The following is a 12,542-nucleotide window of genomic DNA, read 5'->3' as shown; positions in this document are numbered from 1 at the left end:
TTCCAGTTGGAAGGGATTGTATTTGATTTTCAGGTTGATTTGGGGAAACTACCAGTTTTATAACATCATCTCTTCTCATTTATGAACATGCGTACAGCATTTGAATCTCCTCTTTTTTTCCTTTTCTATTCCTTTGCCTCCTCCTTCTCTCCCTCTTCCTTCTTTGTGCGTGTGTTTGTGTATTGTACAATACAAGCCCTTATAACTATTGACTACAAAATAGCTCAAAAGCTATGTGCATGAGGCTAAGCAAAATGAGCTCCAGGGTAGGGAAATGAGATTTATCCTTCTGACTGTTGTCTTTAAATGTACTGTGTAAAGTTATTTCTTTACTCCTTTTGCCTTCCTTTTTCCTTTTTCCCTTATGGTTTATCCTCTGTTGTTGCTATATCTGACTTTGGTACTTGGTGTATTGTACATACATTTATTTGTTTATTTGAATCAGGGACGGGAAGGGGAAAAACAAGATGATGAGACAAAGGACAAAGGATGAACCAGTGTAACAGTGATGCTCACAAGACAATATGTTGGAAATAAATTTTACAACTTGGAGGGGGAGGAAAAGTGGGAGAAAAACATGGGAAGTGGTAACAATGTTCAAGAAGTAATGTACTCACTACCTTATGAATGCATAACCCCTGTATACATCACCCTGATAACAAAATTAAAATATTATTAATAAACAGAATTAAATAAAAATAACCACTAAGCACAAACTCTACCACTGAGCTACACATTGTTTCAAGTCTTCTTTCTTGTGCATTTTTATTATATGTATGCTATAGTTATCTTCTGATTTTCACGCTATTGTAAGCTATATATTTTAAATTTCTTCATAAAGTTTTTACCAATATATTGAAACACATGATTGATTTTTATGTTGTTTTTCTAAGAGACTTTGTGAACTCTCGTTAACTAATTTTTTTCAGATTTATATATATAGACAGTTAATTCAGCTGAAGACATTAGCCTTATAGCTTTTGGTTTTCCTGTCTTATTGTGATAGCTAAACTCTTTACTATTTTATTGACCCAAATAGTAGGTTTGCTCTTGACTAGAAAAGGAAGGCCACTAAGTTCAGCCACTGACTATTTGTGAGATTTTTGAAAAAAATATCCTATACTGGCTAAGAAATTATAAAACATTTCCATATTTATTTGAATGGTTTCTCTCATTTGTCATAATTAGTATAAACTTTGGACTCTCCTAGCAGAGGTTTACAATAGGGCAAAACCTAGATACATAAGGCCATATATAGGATGAGGCTAAATGAAAGGACCTCCAGGATGTAGAAACAAGAGCCATATAATGTGATTGTTGTTCTTAATGTACTATGTTATTTCTCATCTCTTTTGTTGTCCCTTGGTTATCTCATATTGTTACAGTATTTCACCTTGTTATCTGGTATATTGTATATATGTTTATTTAAAATAGGATAGGGAAGGGGGAAAACAGGATGAGGGGAGGGGGTGGGGGTAGGGAAATCGGGACAAAAACATGAGAAGGGATATCAATGTTTGTGAAGTAATGCACCTTCTATCTGGTGAATATAATGTAACCCTTCTATTAATTACAATAAAAACATAAACCAAAAAAAGAAAAAATTCCAAGTTTATTTGAATGGATGTTGAATTTTTATCACATGTATTTATTTAGTATGTGTATGGAGAAGCTCTTTAGTTTTTTTTAAATTAATATGATGACATTACTTAATTATCTAATATTAAACCATTCTTGAATTCCTGAGATAAACCTAAAGGGTTTATTTATAAGGGTTTATATTTCTGTTTTTTCTCTTTTTGTAGTACTGGGAGTTAAACTCAGGGCCTTGCACTCACTAGGTAAATGTACTCTCACTTGAGCCAAATCCCCTTTCCTTCCTTCCTTCCTTCCTTCTTTCCTTCCTTCCTTCCTTCCTTCCTTCCTTCCTTCCTTCCTTCCTTCCTTCCTTCCTTCCTTCCTTTCTCCTTCTCTTCCTCTCCCTCTCTCTCTGTCTCTTTCTTTCTTCCTTCCTTCTTTTTTCCTTCCCTTTTTTTTTTTTTAAACTAGTCCTGGGCGGTGATCTCAGGGTCTGGGCACTGTCCTTGGGCTTTTTCAAAGATAGCATTCTACCACTGGAGCCACGGCACCACTCCAGCCTTTTCTCTGCACGTGGTACCGAGGAATTGAACCCAGGGCTTTGTGCATGGTAGGCAAGCACTCTACCGTTAGGCCACATTTCTGGCCCCCATTTTCTTTTCATTTGTATTTCAGATAGAGTCTTACACTAACTTTACCTGGCCTGGCCTTGAATCAAGGGCTTCCCTTCTCAAATAGGGTAAATTACAGGTATAAACCACCCCTCCCTAACTATATTATTTGGTCTACATTTATAGATATGGTTTGTTAATATCTAGTATTTTGTATCTCTGTTCATGGAAAACAATTGTCTTCTGATTTTTTTCTTTCTCCTTTCTCCATACTGTGTACAGGTATAAATAAAACTACTTAGCACAATTAAAGTAATTATCTCCAGATCAAAGTCAGGGAGGTGGAGTCTCCCGGCAGACACTCGCGGGGGGTGGGGGTGAGGGGGCATGATTAGAGTGAAGGGGGAGGGGATCCAGACTGGCTGGCGCCCCTGCCTCCCCTCCCCCATCTGCCCCCCCTCCCCCGCCCCATTCTGGGCCCAGATGGCCGTGCACACCTGGGGCGATTTCAGGTGTGGGGTATGCAGGCTGGAGCAGAACACCACCAGCAGGATTCTACAAAGGCTGACTATTCAGCCAACGGCTCCCCCCATCTATTTTTATGCAGAGGATGGCATTCCCTGTGTGTCTGCTGGATAACTGCAGTCATGAGGAATTAGAACTTCTGCTGAAGATTACATGTCAGATTTAAGGTGTGGGGACCCTGAAAATCCAGAATGTGATTCTCTTTTCAATATGACGATTCCCATTAGCCTCTCAAATGTAAGCTTTGTACCTCTTTATGGTGGAGATCAGTCTCAGAAAAGTCTTGCTTTTTTTTTTTTTTGCACCTGCGGAATCACTTACAGCGGTGGCACTTTACCTTGGTAATCAGTGGTGGGCCATTGATATTGTGAAAAAAATCTGTTCCTTCTAGAGAGGGGCTTAAGCCTGTGAGCCTCTTGGAGAAAGCGTGGTTCTGTATGTACTCAATCGAATTATTTCTAGAAAACAAGAAATGAGGAGAAATGAGGTCCCATTCCTGGGTCACAGTAGTACTGATTATGCTAAGATTCCATGCAAGAGAGGAGAGGCTATTGGGTTTTATTTAGTTAAGCCTACAGGAAGCTTATGTAACTCATATCTTATACAAAGTTACCAACTGCCAGTTCTCAATACAATGTTTGTAAGAAAGAAACACATAGGCAAAGATGGTGGGCTTGTTATGCTCGAGGATGTTGTTGATTCCTTTACAAAAGACGGGCTGGCATTGCACTATACACTGTCTTCTCTCATGTACACAGCTTCCAAGCAATATGTGGAAAAGTATCCAGGAGACCATGAACTACTTTGAGGAGTTGAAAGTGTTGGATACTGGTACCAGTGAATACCAGTCACCAGAGCATTACAGAGAGGCTCTTAAAATCACAACCCTTTCTCAACATGAAGCCAAGCGACCTCTGTCCGGGGAATGTAGTCTTGCAGCAGATTCAGAATATGAACTGGGTGCTGAAGACAATCAGTCTAGTGAGATATTGCTAATTATTGATTCTCTAAAAGATGCTTTTGCAAGCACTTTGTGTGGGGGGGAGTCATGGGACTTGAACTCAGCCTGCCTGGGTGCTATCCCTGAGGGCTACAGCTCAAGGCTACTGCCCTACCCCTGGGCCTGGGAGTTGTGCCTGATCTCTTCAGCTCAAGGCTACCATCCTACCCTTGAGCCAAGCCTCACTTCCCATTTTCTGGAGGTTAATTGGAGATCAGAATCTCAGGTCCTTTTGTGCCAGGGCTGGTTTTGAACCTTGATCCTCAGATCTCAGCCTCCTGAGTAGCTAGGAGTATAAGTGTAAACCATCTCGCCCAGCTGGAAACACTTCTGAAGGCCATGATAAAACCCCTGTTTCCACCCATACTGGAAATGGTCATCTAAAGCGGCCAGAGATAGGAAAGCAGTTTCAAGATGGTGAATTTAGTAATTCTCAATGGGAAAATGAGAAAACTGTCCAAACTTTACCTACAGCTTCAATAAACAAACTGGAGTCTACTGTACATACTTCAGAGAGCTCAGAAGAATTCCTGGAAGAACCTGAGCAGCAAGTAACAGAATTTGATGACAAAATCAGTGACAAAGATGCATAGCCTGCACTAGAAACCCAGATAGGCCTAGAGAAACAAGATGGTACAAAGGACCCTGGTATAGAGCCTATGAATGTCGAGATAATGGATGGTAATCTTTTTTTTTTTTTTTTGCCAGTCCTGGGCTTGAGCTCAGGGCCTGAGCACTGTCCTTGGACTTTCTGAAGGCTAGAGCTCTACCACTTGAGCCTCAGCACCACTTCCGGATTTTTTCTATGTATGTGGTACCAAGGAATCGAACCCACTAGGCCAAACTCCCGGCCCCATGGATGGTAATCTTAAGACTTCACTTATAGCTGAAGAGGAAGGTTCCACTAGTGAAGGTTTAGAAGAAGAATTAAAAGTAGCCTTTTCATTCTGGTGAAGATGCTACAAATCTTGTTCCATTGATGGCAAAATCTTCAAAGCCTGCTGTGGCTGTTCCACTGGATAAGGCTTGACATATAACTGACTCAGAAATGTTGATGGATCAAGGCCCATCTGATGATAAGGGTGCACACTGGAGAGAAACTGTCCCTAGTTTCAAAACAGAAAGCACATGAGGGAAGTTCAATGTTACTATCTCAAATGAAGAACAATCTGATAGTGGTTTTCCAAACTCTGTGGTAACAGAATTTTCTGAACAACTCGTCTCTGAGAATTGATTACCCCACACAACTTCCTCATAAGAAGACCCAGGTGAGGAGGTTGCACCTGAGCCCAGGAAATGTCGAACTGCTCTTCCTCGGAGTTCTCTAATACAGGTAGAACTTGAGGATGTGCCGTTTTCTCAGATTGCAGGACAGAAGATCCAGGCTGAGGAGCCGTCTGAAGCATCTTTGGAGCAACTTGATCAGTTCACCGAGTCAGCAGAAAAATCTGTAGATAGCAGCTCAGAGAGAGAAGTGGACGTGCCTGTAGTGGAGAGGGGGAATTTAAGAAAAAAGGCCAAAGGGCACAAAGGACGTGCCAAGAAGAAAACCAAGATGACCTGAATGAAGAAATGCATATGATGAGTTTTCTTTGCGACATAATCATTGTTTTTTTTTTTTTTTTTTTTTGCCAGTCCTGGGCTTGAGCTCAGGGCCTGAGCACTGTCCTTGGACTTTCTCAAGGCTAGAGCTCTACCACTTGAGCCTCAGCACCACTTCTGGCTTTTTTCTATGTATGTTGTACCGAGGAATCGAACCCGGGTCTTCATGCATGCTAGGCAAGGACTTTAACCACTAGGCCAAACTCCCGGCCCCATAATCATTGTTTTTAAAACATGATAATTCATGAACAGCATGGGGCACAGGACAAAATTTTCTACAATTTCAATGTGAATAGTGTTTCTCTCCCCTTTAGAACTAGTGTTCACCATCATTTTTAATTTTGAAGGCTATTTTGTGTATATAACAATTTCTTATTTTTATTTAACCATGTTTCAATTTTGGGAATCCAGATCATATTAGATTTTTCTTTAGCAAGTGGGATATCTGACCATTAGTATTAAAATACATATACAGGGGCCGGGAGTTTGGCCTAGTGGTTAAAGTGCTTGCCTAGCATGCATGAAGACCCGGGTTCGATTCCTCGGTACCACATACATAGAAAAAAGCCGGAAGTGGTGCTGAGGCTCAAGTGGTAGAGCTCTAGTCTTGAGAAAGTCCAAGGACAGTGCTCAGGCCCTGAGCTCAAGCCCAGGACTGGCAAAAAAAAAAATACATATACATATACATTAAAAAGTTGTGAAAGTAGTAGGCTTTTTTTCCTTGTAAGGGTCACAGAAATCTTTTCTATTAAGGGTTTTTTTTTTTTTTTTTTTTTTTGTGCCAGCCCTGGGCTTGAGCTCAGGGCCTGAGCACTGTCCTTGGACTTTTTGAAGGCTAGAGCTCTACCACTTGAGCCTCAGCACCACTTCTGGCTTTTTTTTTTTTTCCCATGTATGTGGTACCAAGGAATCAAACCCGGGTCTTCATGCATGCTAGGCAAGCACTCTACCACTAGGCCAAACTCCTGGCCTCTATTAAGGGTTTTAATAATAAAACATAGTGAGGGTTCTAGAAGTTTTAGATATCGAAACCCATTTTTTTGTTGTTGTTAGTCCTGGGCTTGGGCTCAGGGCCTGAACACTGTCCTTGGGCTTTCTCAAGGCCAGAGCTCTACCACTTGAGCCTCAGCACCACTTCTGGCTTTTTTCTATGTATGTGGTACCAAGGAATCAATCCTGGGTCTTTGTGCATGCTAGGCAAGCACTCTACCACTTGGCCAAACTCCTGGCCCCCAAACTCTTTTTTTTTTTTTAATGTAGGCATGCCTAAACAAAAACAAGCATAAATAAATAAGAATACATATAATGTCAACTAAATGAGAGCACAACAATTTATGATCAGAGATTTCTGAAGCCATTGTTCTGGTTTTGGGCTTCCTACTGTTTCTTTTTTTTTTTTTTTTGCCAGTCCTGGGCTTGAGCTCAGGGCCTGAGCACTGTCCTTGGACTTTCTCAAGGCTAGAGCTCTACCACTTGAGCCTCAGCACCACTTCCAGCTTTTTCTATATATGTGGTACCAAGGAATCGAACCCGGGTCTTCGTGCATGCTAGGCAAGCACTTTAACCACTAGGCCAAGTTCCTGGCCCCCTTACTGTTTCTTTCTGCAACGTTTTTATCTGTGGAATGGTATACATAAGATCTACTTCTGACCCTTTATGATCTTGTATTAACAGCACTAGTCTCTGCATATTTGCTTACAAATTTAGAGTGTACTACTTTTGATCTGGTACACACTCTTAACTAGGGGAATGGGGTATAGCTCATCTTGAATATCTCTCTGGTCCTGCTCACAGATAAATTTAGCTAAGTATATACTTTTGATCCTACCTAGTTAATACCTATACTTGAGAAATATGTAGTTTTCTCCTAATCCTCCTTGTGACCTAATTCTATAGTCTTATTTTCTCCTCAGTTTTCATCTGCCCTTCTAACTAATGGAGTCCTTCTCAGGACTTTGTGTACTTGTATCCAATGTTTGAATAGTTATAGAACTGCACTTTAGGTCTTAGACCTAAAATGTCAGGGATATATCTGCCCTAGAAGCTGTAGTTACAAAAGCTTCAATGAAATGGGGAAATTCAGCTGTTGCTTAGGTCTTGTCAATCTAGATTCATTCCAGGAGTTTTGGTTTAAGCTAGATCACTGTGTGTGCTTCATGTTGCCATAATAAGAGCATTTATTGTTTAGAGAAGTCTAGAGGGAAAGCAGACATTCCTCAACTGTTTTTTTTTTTTTTTGCTGTATAGTAATTTATTTATTTATTTTTGTGGGTCAGGGGGCTTGAACTCGGCCTGGGAGCTGTCCCTGAGCTGTTCAGCGCAAGGTACTGCCCTACTCCTGGGCCTGGGTGTTGTCCCTGAGCTCTTGAGCTCAAGGCTACCTCCCTACCCTTAAGCCCAGTCCCACTTCTGGTTTTCTGGAGGTTAATTGGAGATAAGAGTCTCAGGTCCCTTTTTGCCCGGGCTGGCTTTGAACCTTGATCCTCAGATTTCAGCCTCCTGAGTAGCTAGAACTACAGGCATGAGCCACTGTGCCTGGCTGGTAATTTATTTTAAAATGAACAAGATAGTTATTTTAGAACTCAAAAGAATCTCAAAACTAATTTTGTTCTTTGCCAGTCCTGGAACTTGAACTCAGGGCCTGGGCACTGTCCTTGAGCTTTTTTGAAGGCTAGAGCTCTACCACTTGAGCCATAACACTACTTCTGGCTTTTTCTGTGTATGTGGTGCTGAGGAATAGAACTCAGGTCTTCATGCATGCTAGGCAAACACTCTACCACTAAGCCACACTCCCAGCCCAAAACTAATTTTTTGAAATTATATGTGTACTTTAGTTTGTGCTTGATTGGAGAATGTTTTCATACCTCTTCAGCTGTTTGAACTAGCTTGTTCTTGAGTCATATATAAAAGTGCCAACTGGGCACTGGTGGTTCATGCCTGCTATCCTAGCTACTCAGGCGGCTGACATCTGAGGATTAAGATTTGAAGTCAGCCTAGACAGACAAGTCTGTGAGACTCTTATCTCCAATTAGTCAGCAAAAGAGTGGCAAGTGGCTTCTGTGGTAGAGTATTAGTTATGAGCAAAAATCCAAGCAAGGGTGCAAGGGCATGAAGTCAAGCTACAGTACTGGTACCAAAAAAGAGAAAAAAAGAAAAACAGAAGAATGTTATACAAGGAAGTCAAGAAGTCAAGTTATATTATGACTTGTGTACTTGTTTGAAGTGTTATGTTTATGTTGAAGGTCTGCCCAATCTTCAGTTAAGTTATATGTTATCACCACATTTTATTTTTGGATGTTATTTTTATAAAGAACTAGTTAAAATATTTAAGCAGACAAAATCGACTCTGCCATTCATGTAACATCTAGATTTATTGTATTTATCATTTTTTTTGCAATTTTTCAGAGGCAGTTAAATAATTTCTAAGTGAGGACAAAGTAAAACTAAAACTTGTGAATCTATAACATATGCTGCTTTATGTTTCTGAAAAAGTTGTTAATATTACATCGAGGCACATAAGATTCTGAAACTCCCATTCTTTTCATTTCTTAAAATGAATTCTTTAGGTACTTCACTAATTCTTTTTTGCCATTTTTTTTCCTTTCAGATACTTTCTTTACATAAAAGTAAGGTTTCTAAAGAAAGATTGCATTCACTGGCAAGTCTTGACATGTCAGTGATTCTCTTGAGTTTATGAAAGTATTTGCTCAGATACCATCAATGGAGACTAACAGTGTAAACTTACTAAATTTTGGTTTCAAGAGTAAAAAAAAAAAAGAGAGAGAGAATTAAAGTAATTGGAATCAGAGGGGAATTTAAAGAGCACCTAAACCAGTCAGTTGTGATTGTCCATATCTGTAATCTTAGTACTTCAGGGAAAGAAGCAGGAGAATCAGGTGCAAGAGCAGCTTGGGATAGCCTAGCATGACTCTGTCAATAAAGAGATGGTTATCTGGGCATCTCTGGCTCATGCGGTAGTTTTAGCTTTTTAGAAGGCTGAGATCTGAAGATCACATTCAAAGCCAGTCTGGGCAGGAAAGTCTGTAGTTTGTGAGACTTTTTCTTCTTCTTCTTCTTCTTCTTCTTCTTCTTCTTCTTCTTCTTCTTCTTCTTCTTCTTCTTTTTTTTGTGGGTCATGGGGCTTGAACTCTGGGCCTGGGCACTGTCCCTGAGCTCTTCCACTCAAGGCTACCACTCTACCCCTGGAGCCACAGTGCCACTTCTGGTTTTCTAGAGGTTTATTGGAGATAAAGGTCTCACAGATTTACATTTCCCTGACAATTAAAAAAAAAAAGTCACAGATTTTAGTGCCCAGGCTGGCTTTGAACCGAGATCCTCAGATCTCAGCCTCCTGAGTAGCTAGGATTACAGGTGTGAGCCACCTCGCCTGGCTTGACTCTTATCTCCAATTAGCTAGCAAAAAGGTGAAAAATAGGAATGGGAGGGAAAAACTCAGAAAAGGAAGGGGTGACATTGTCCCAAAAGAAATGTACTCTTGCTCGGCATGGTGGCTCATGCCTATAATCCTAGCTACTCAGGTGGCTGAGATCTGAGGATCAAGGTTCAAAGCCAGCCTAGGCACTGAAGACCGTGAGACTCTTTTCTCCAATTAACCACCAGAAAACTGGAAGTGGCGCTGTGGCTCCAGAGGTGGGGTTGTAGCCTTGAACTGAGAGCTCAGGGATAGCACCTAAGCCCAAAGCTCAACAACTGACCCCCCCCCCCGAAAAAAAAAGTGGTAAAAGAAAAAAATCCTGAAACTCATTGCAAGAAATGAGTCTTTATGAAGTCACATGACATTAGAGACAGAGTTGACCTCAAGTTTCTGGCAAAACATTCAAGTTTCAAAGGAAAGGTAATGTTTATTGCCACCCTTGTATGGATGGGGTAGCTGAGGTCCTGAGATATCCCATCCTGAATTAGGGGACCCAGCAGGGCCAAGAATAGAATAGAAGCCAAGCTTTGACTCCTAGATCAGACCGGGCCTTCTCCAAAATTTTTCTTGTTCTTCATCCAAACCCTGTGACAAATCCACCTGTTATCCTGATATAGTAAGAATCCCATCAGCCTCACATCCAGAATTACATCTTTTTTGTGTGGGTGCTAGTCCTGGGGCTTACACTCAGGACCTGGGTTCTGTCTCTGAGATTTTTTTGTTCAAGACTCGCACTCTACCACGTGAGTCACAGCTCCATTTCTCACTTTTTCTTGGTTAATTGGAGATAAAAGTCTTAAGGACTTTTCTGCCCAGGCTGTCTCTGAACTGTGATCCTTAGATCTCAGCCTCCTGAGAAGCTAGGATTATAGGCCAGAGCCTGACTTAATATTAGCATTTTTTTTTTACAAGAGATTAGCCATCTTTTCAAAGGTATGTCAAACAAATAGCTCATCTAGGAGCTTACAGTGTGACACTCTTAAGCCAGGATAAGTCTGTGGTATCTAGGAAGTTCAAGGTCCTTAACTGAATTATTTGTAGCAAGGTCAGAATGAAAGTTTCCCCGGGGGTCTGTCTTCAACATCCCCATGGAAAAGGCTGCCAGACACCTACCAGCCCTCCCCCATCTCTCTCAGCAAGCTGCTTCCTGCACCAGCGCCCTTATTTTGCTTGTGCTATTTGTGTCTGCTTCTAACAGCTGGCCCCAGCCTGGCAGCCCCTAGCTCTGAGGATTATCCAATTATCCCATTAGCCCAGCATGTCCTTCCTTCCTCCCAAGCTATTAGCTCTCCCTATCTCCCTCTCCCTCTTTCAGGGTTTGTCCATAGCCTCCCTGTGTCTTCCTTCCCTAGCCAGTCCTAAAGCCGGGTCAGTCTCTACTCATACAGGAACATGGAGCTAGAAGGGACAAACACAGGTGTCCCTGAAGCATGCTTTATGGTAGAGCCAGCATCCCAAGAAGAGGCCTGTCTGAAAGTAAATGCAAGGAACGGATTAAGAAGGTTGGTAGAGTGGGGCATCAGTGGTTCATGCCTGTCTATAATTCTAGCTTCTCAGGAGGCTGAGATCTAAGGATCATGGTTCAAAGCCAGCCCGGGCACAAAAGTCCATGAGAATCTTATCTTCAATTAACCACTGGAAATGGCACTGTGGCTCAAAATGGTAGAACACTAGTCTTGAGCTCAGGAACAGTGCTCATGCCCAGAGTCCAAGCCCCACAACTGACAAAAAAAAAAAAAGTTTGTAGATGCTTCAGTTTGGCTCAGTCTAGGATAAGAGAAAAAATCTATAATCAAAGACAAGACTGAGCTTATGCCCCTAAAATGCTCAGGCCCCCAAAATGTCCATCCCCAAAAAATGGAAACTTGATCCAAAACATTTACTCTCTTCTTGTCTGGAATAGGAAGCTCTACTTGGGAAAGGATAGGATTAATAGATAGTGGCTGAAGCTAAACACAAAGAGATTGGTTATGATTTTTTTTTCAAGTTGAACTGGGTGCCAGTGGCTCATGCCTGTAATCCTAGCTACTCAGGAGGCTGAGGATTGCAGTTCAAAGGCAGTCCAGGCATGAAAATCCATGAGACTCTTATCTCCAATTACCCACCAGAAAACTGAAAGTGGTACTGTCACTCATGGGTAGAGTGGTAGCCTTGAGCTGAAGAACTCAGGAACAGTGCCTAGGCACAGAGTTCAAACCCCACAACTGACCAAAAAAGAAAGAAAAAAGGTTGTTATTAAAATGTAATGTACAGGGGCCGGGAGTTTGGCCTAGTGGTTGAAGTGCTTGCCTAGCATGCACGACGACCCAGGTTCGATTCCTCGGTACCATATACATAGAAAAAAGCCGGAAGTGGTGCTGAGGCTCAAGTGGTAGAGCTCTAGCCTTGAGAAAGTCCAAGGACAGTGCTCAGGCCCTGAGCTCAAGCCCAGGACTGGCAAAAAAAAAAATGTAATGTACAGAGGAGTTATAGTTACCAAAGTCAGGTAAAGGCAATAATCCTTCCCTCACTCTCTCCCAGTTTTTCCCTTCCATTTCACCCACAAGTTGTATAGTTCATTTTCAGCCTAGTGTCTAGTACCGCTGTTGTACTTGCTCACCTTTTGTCCTTCTATTTCTGTGACCCCCTGCCTTGCCCAGGATAGAAAAAAACAAAAACAAAAACAGCGACAAAGATTAAAAAAACCCAAAACAACCCTCTTGTTTCCATTTCTAGATAGATCTTATCTACATGCGTAGACATGATGGGGCGAGGGTCCAGGTACAGCAGACACAACGGTTTCCAAAGATGT

The 12,542-nt window shown here is 41.5% G+C and overlaps 1 pseudogene; it reads left to right on the top strand.

Moving 5' to 3' along the window:
• The first annotated feature begins 2,799 nt into the window (after positions 1-2,799).
• On the top strand, positions 2,800-5,278 carry LOC150045344 (soluble lamin-associated protein of 75 kDa-like; annotated as a pseudogene).
• The last annotated feature ends 7,264 nt before the right edge of the window (positions 5,279-12,542 follow it).

The sequence above is a fragment of the Megascapheus bottae genome, chromosome 28, assembly GCF_031878675.1.
Source record: "Megascapheus bottae isolate mThoBot1 chromosome 28, mThoBot2.hap1, whole genome shotgun sequence".
Taxonomy (NCBI): Eukaryota; Metazoa; Chordata; class Mammalia; order Rodentia; family Geomyidae; genus Megascapheus; species Megascapheus bottae.
This window is presented reverse-complemented; position numbering and strand designations above follow the sequence as displayed.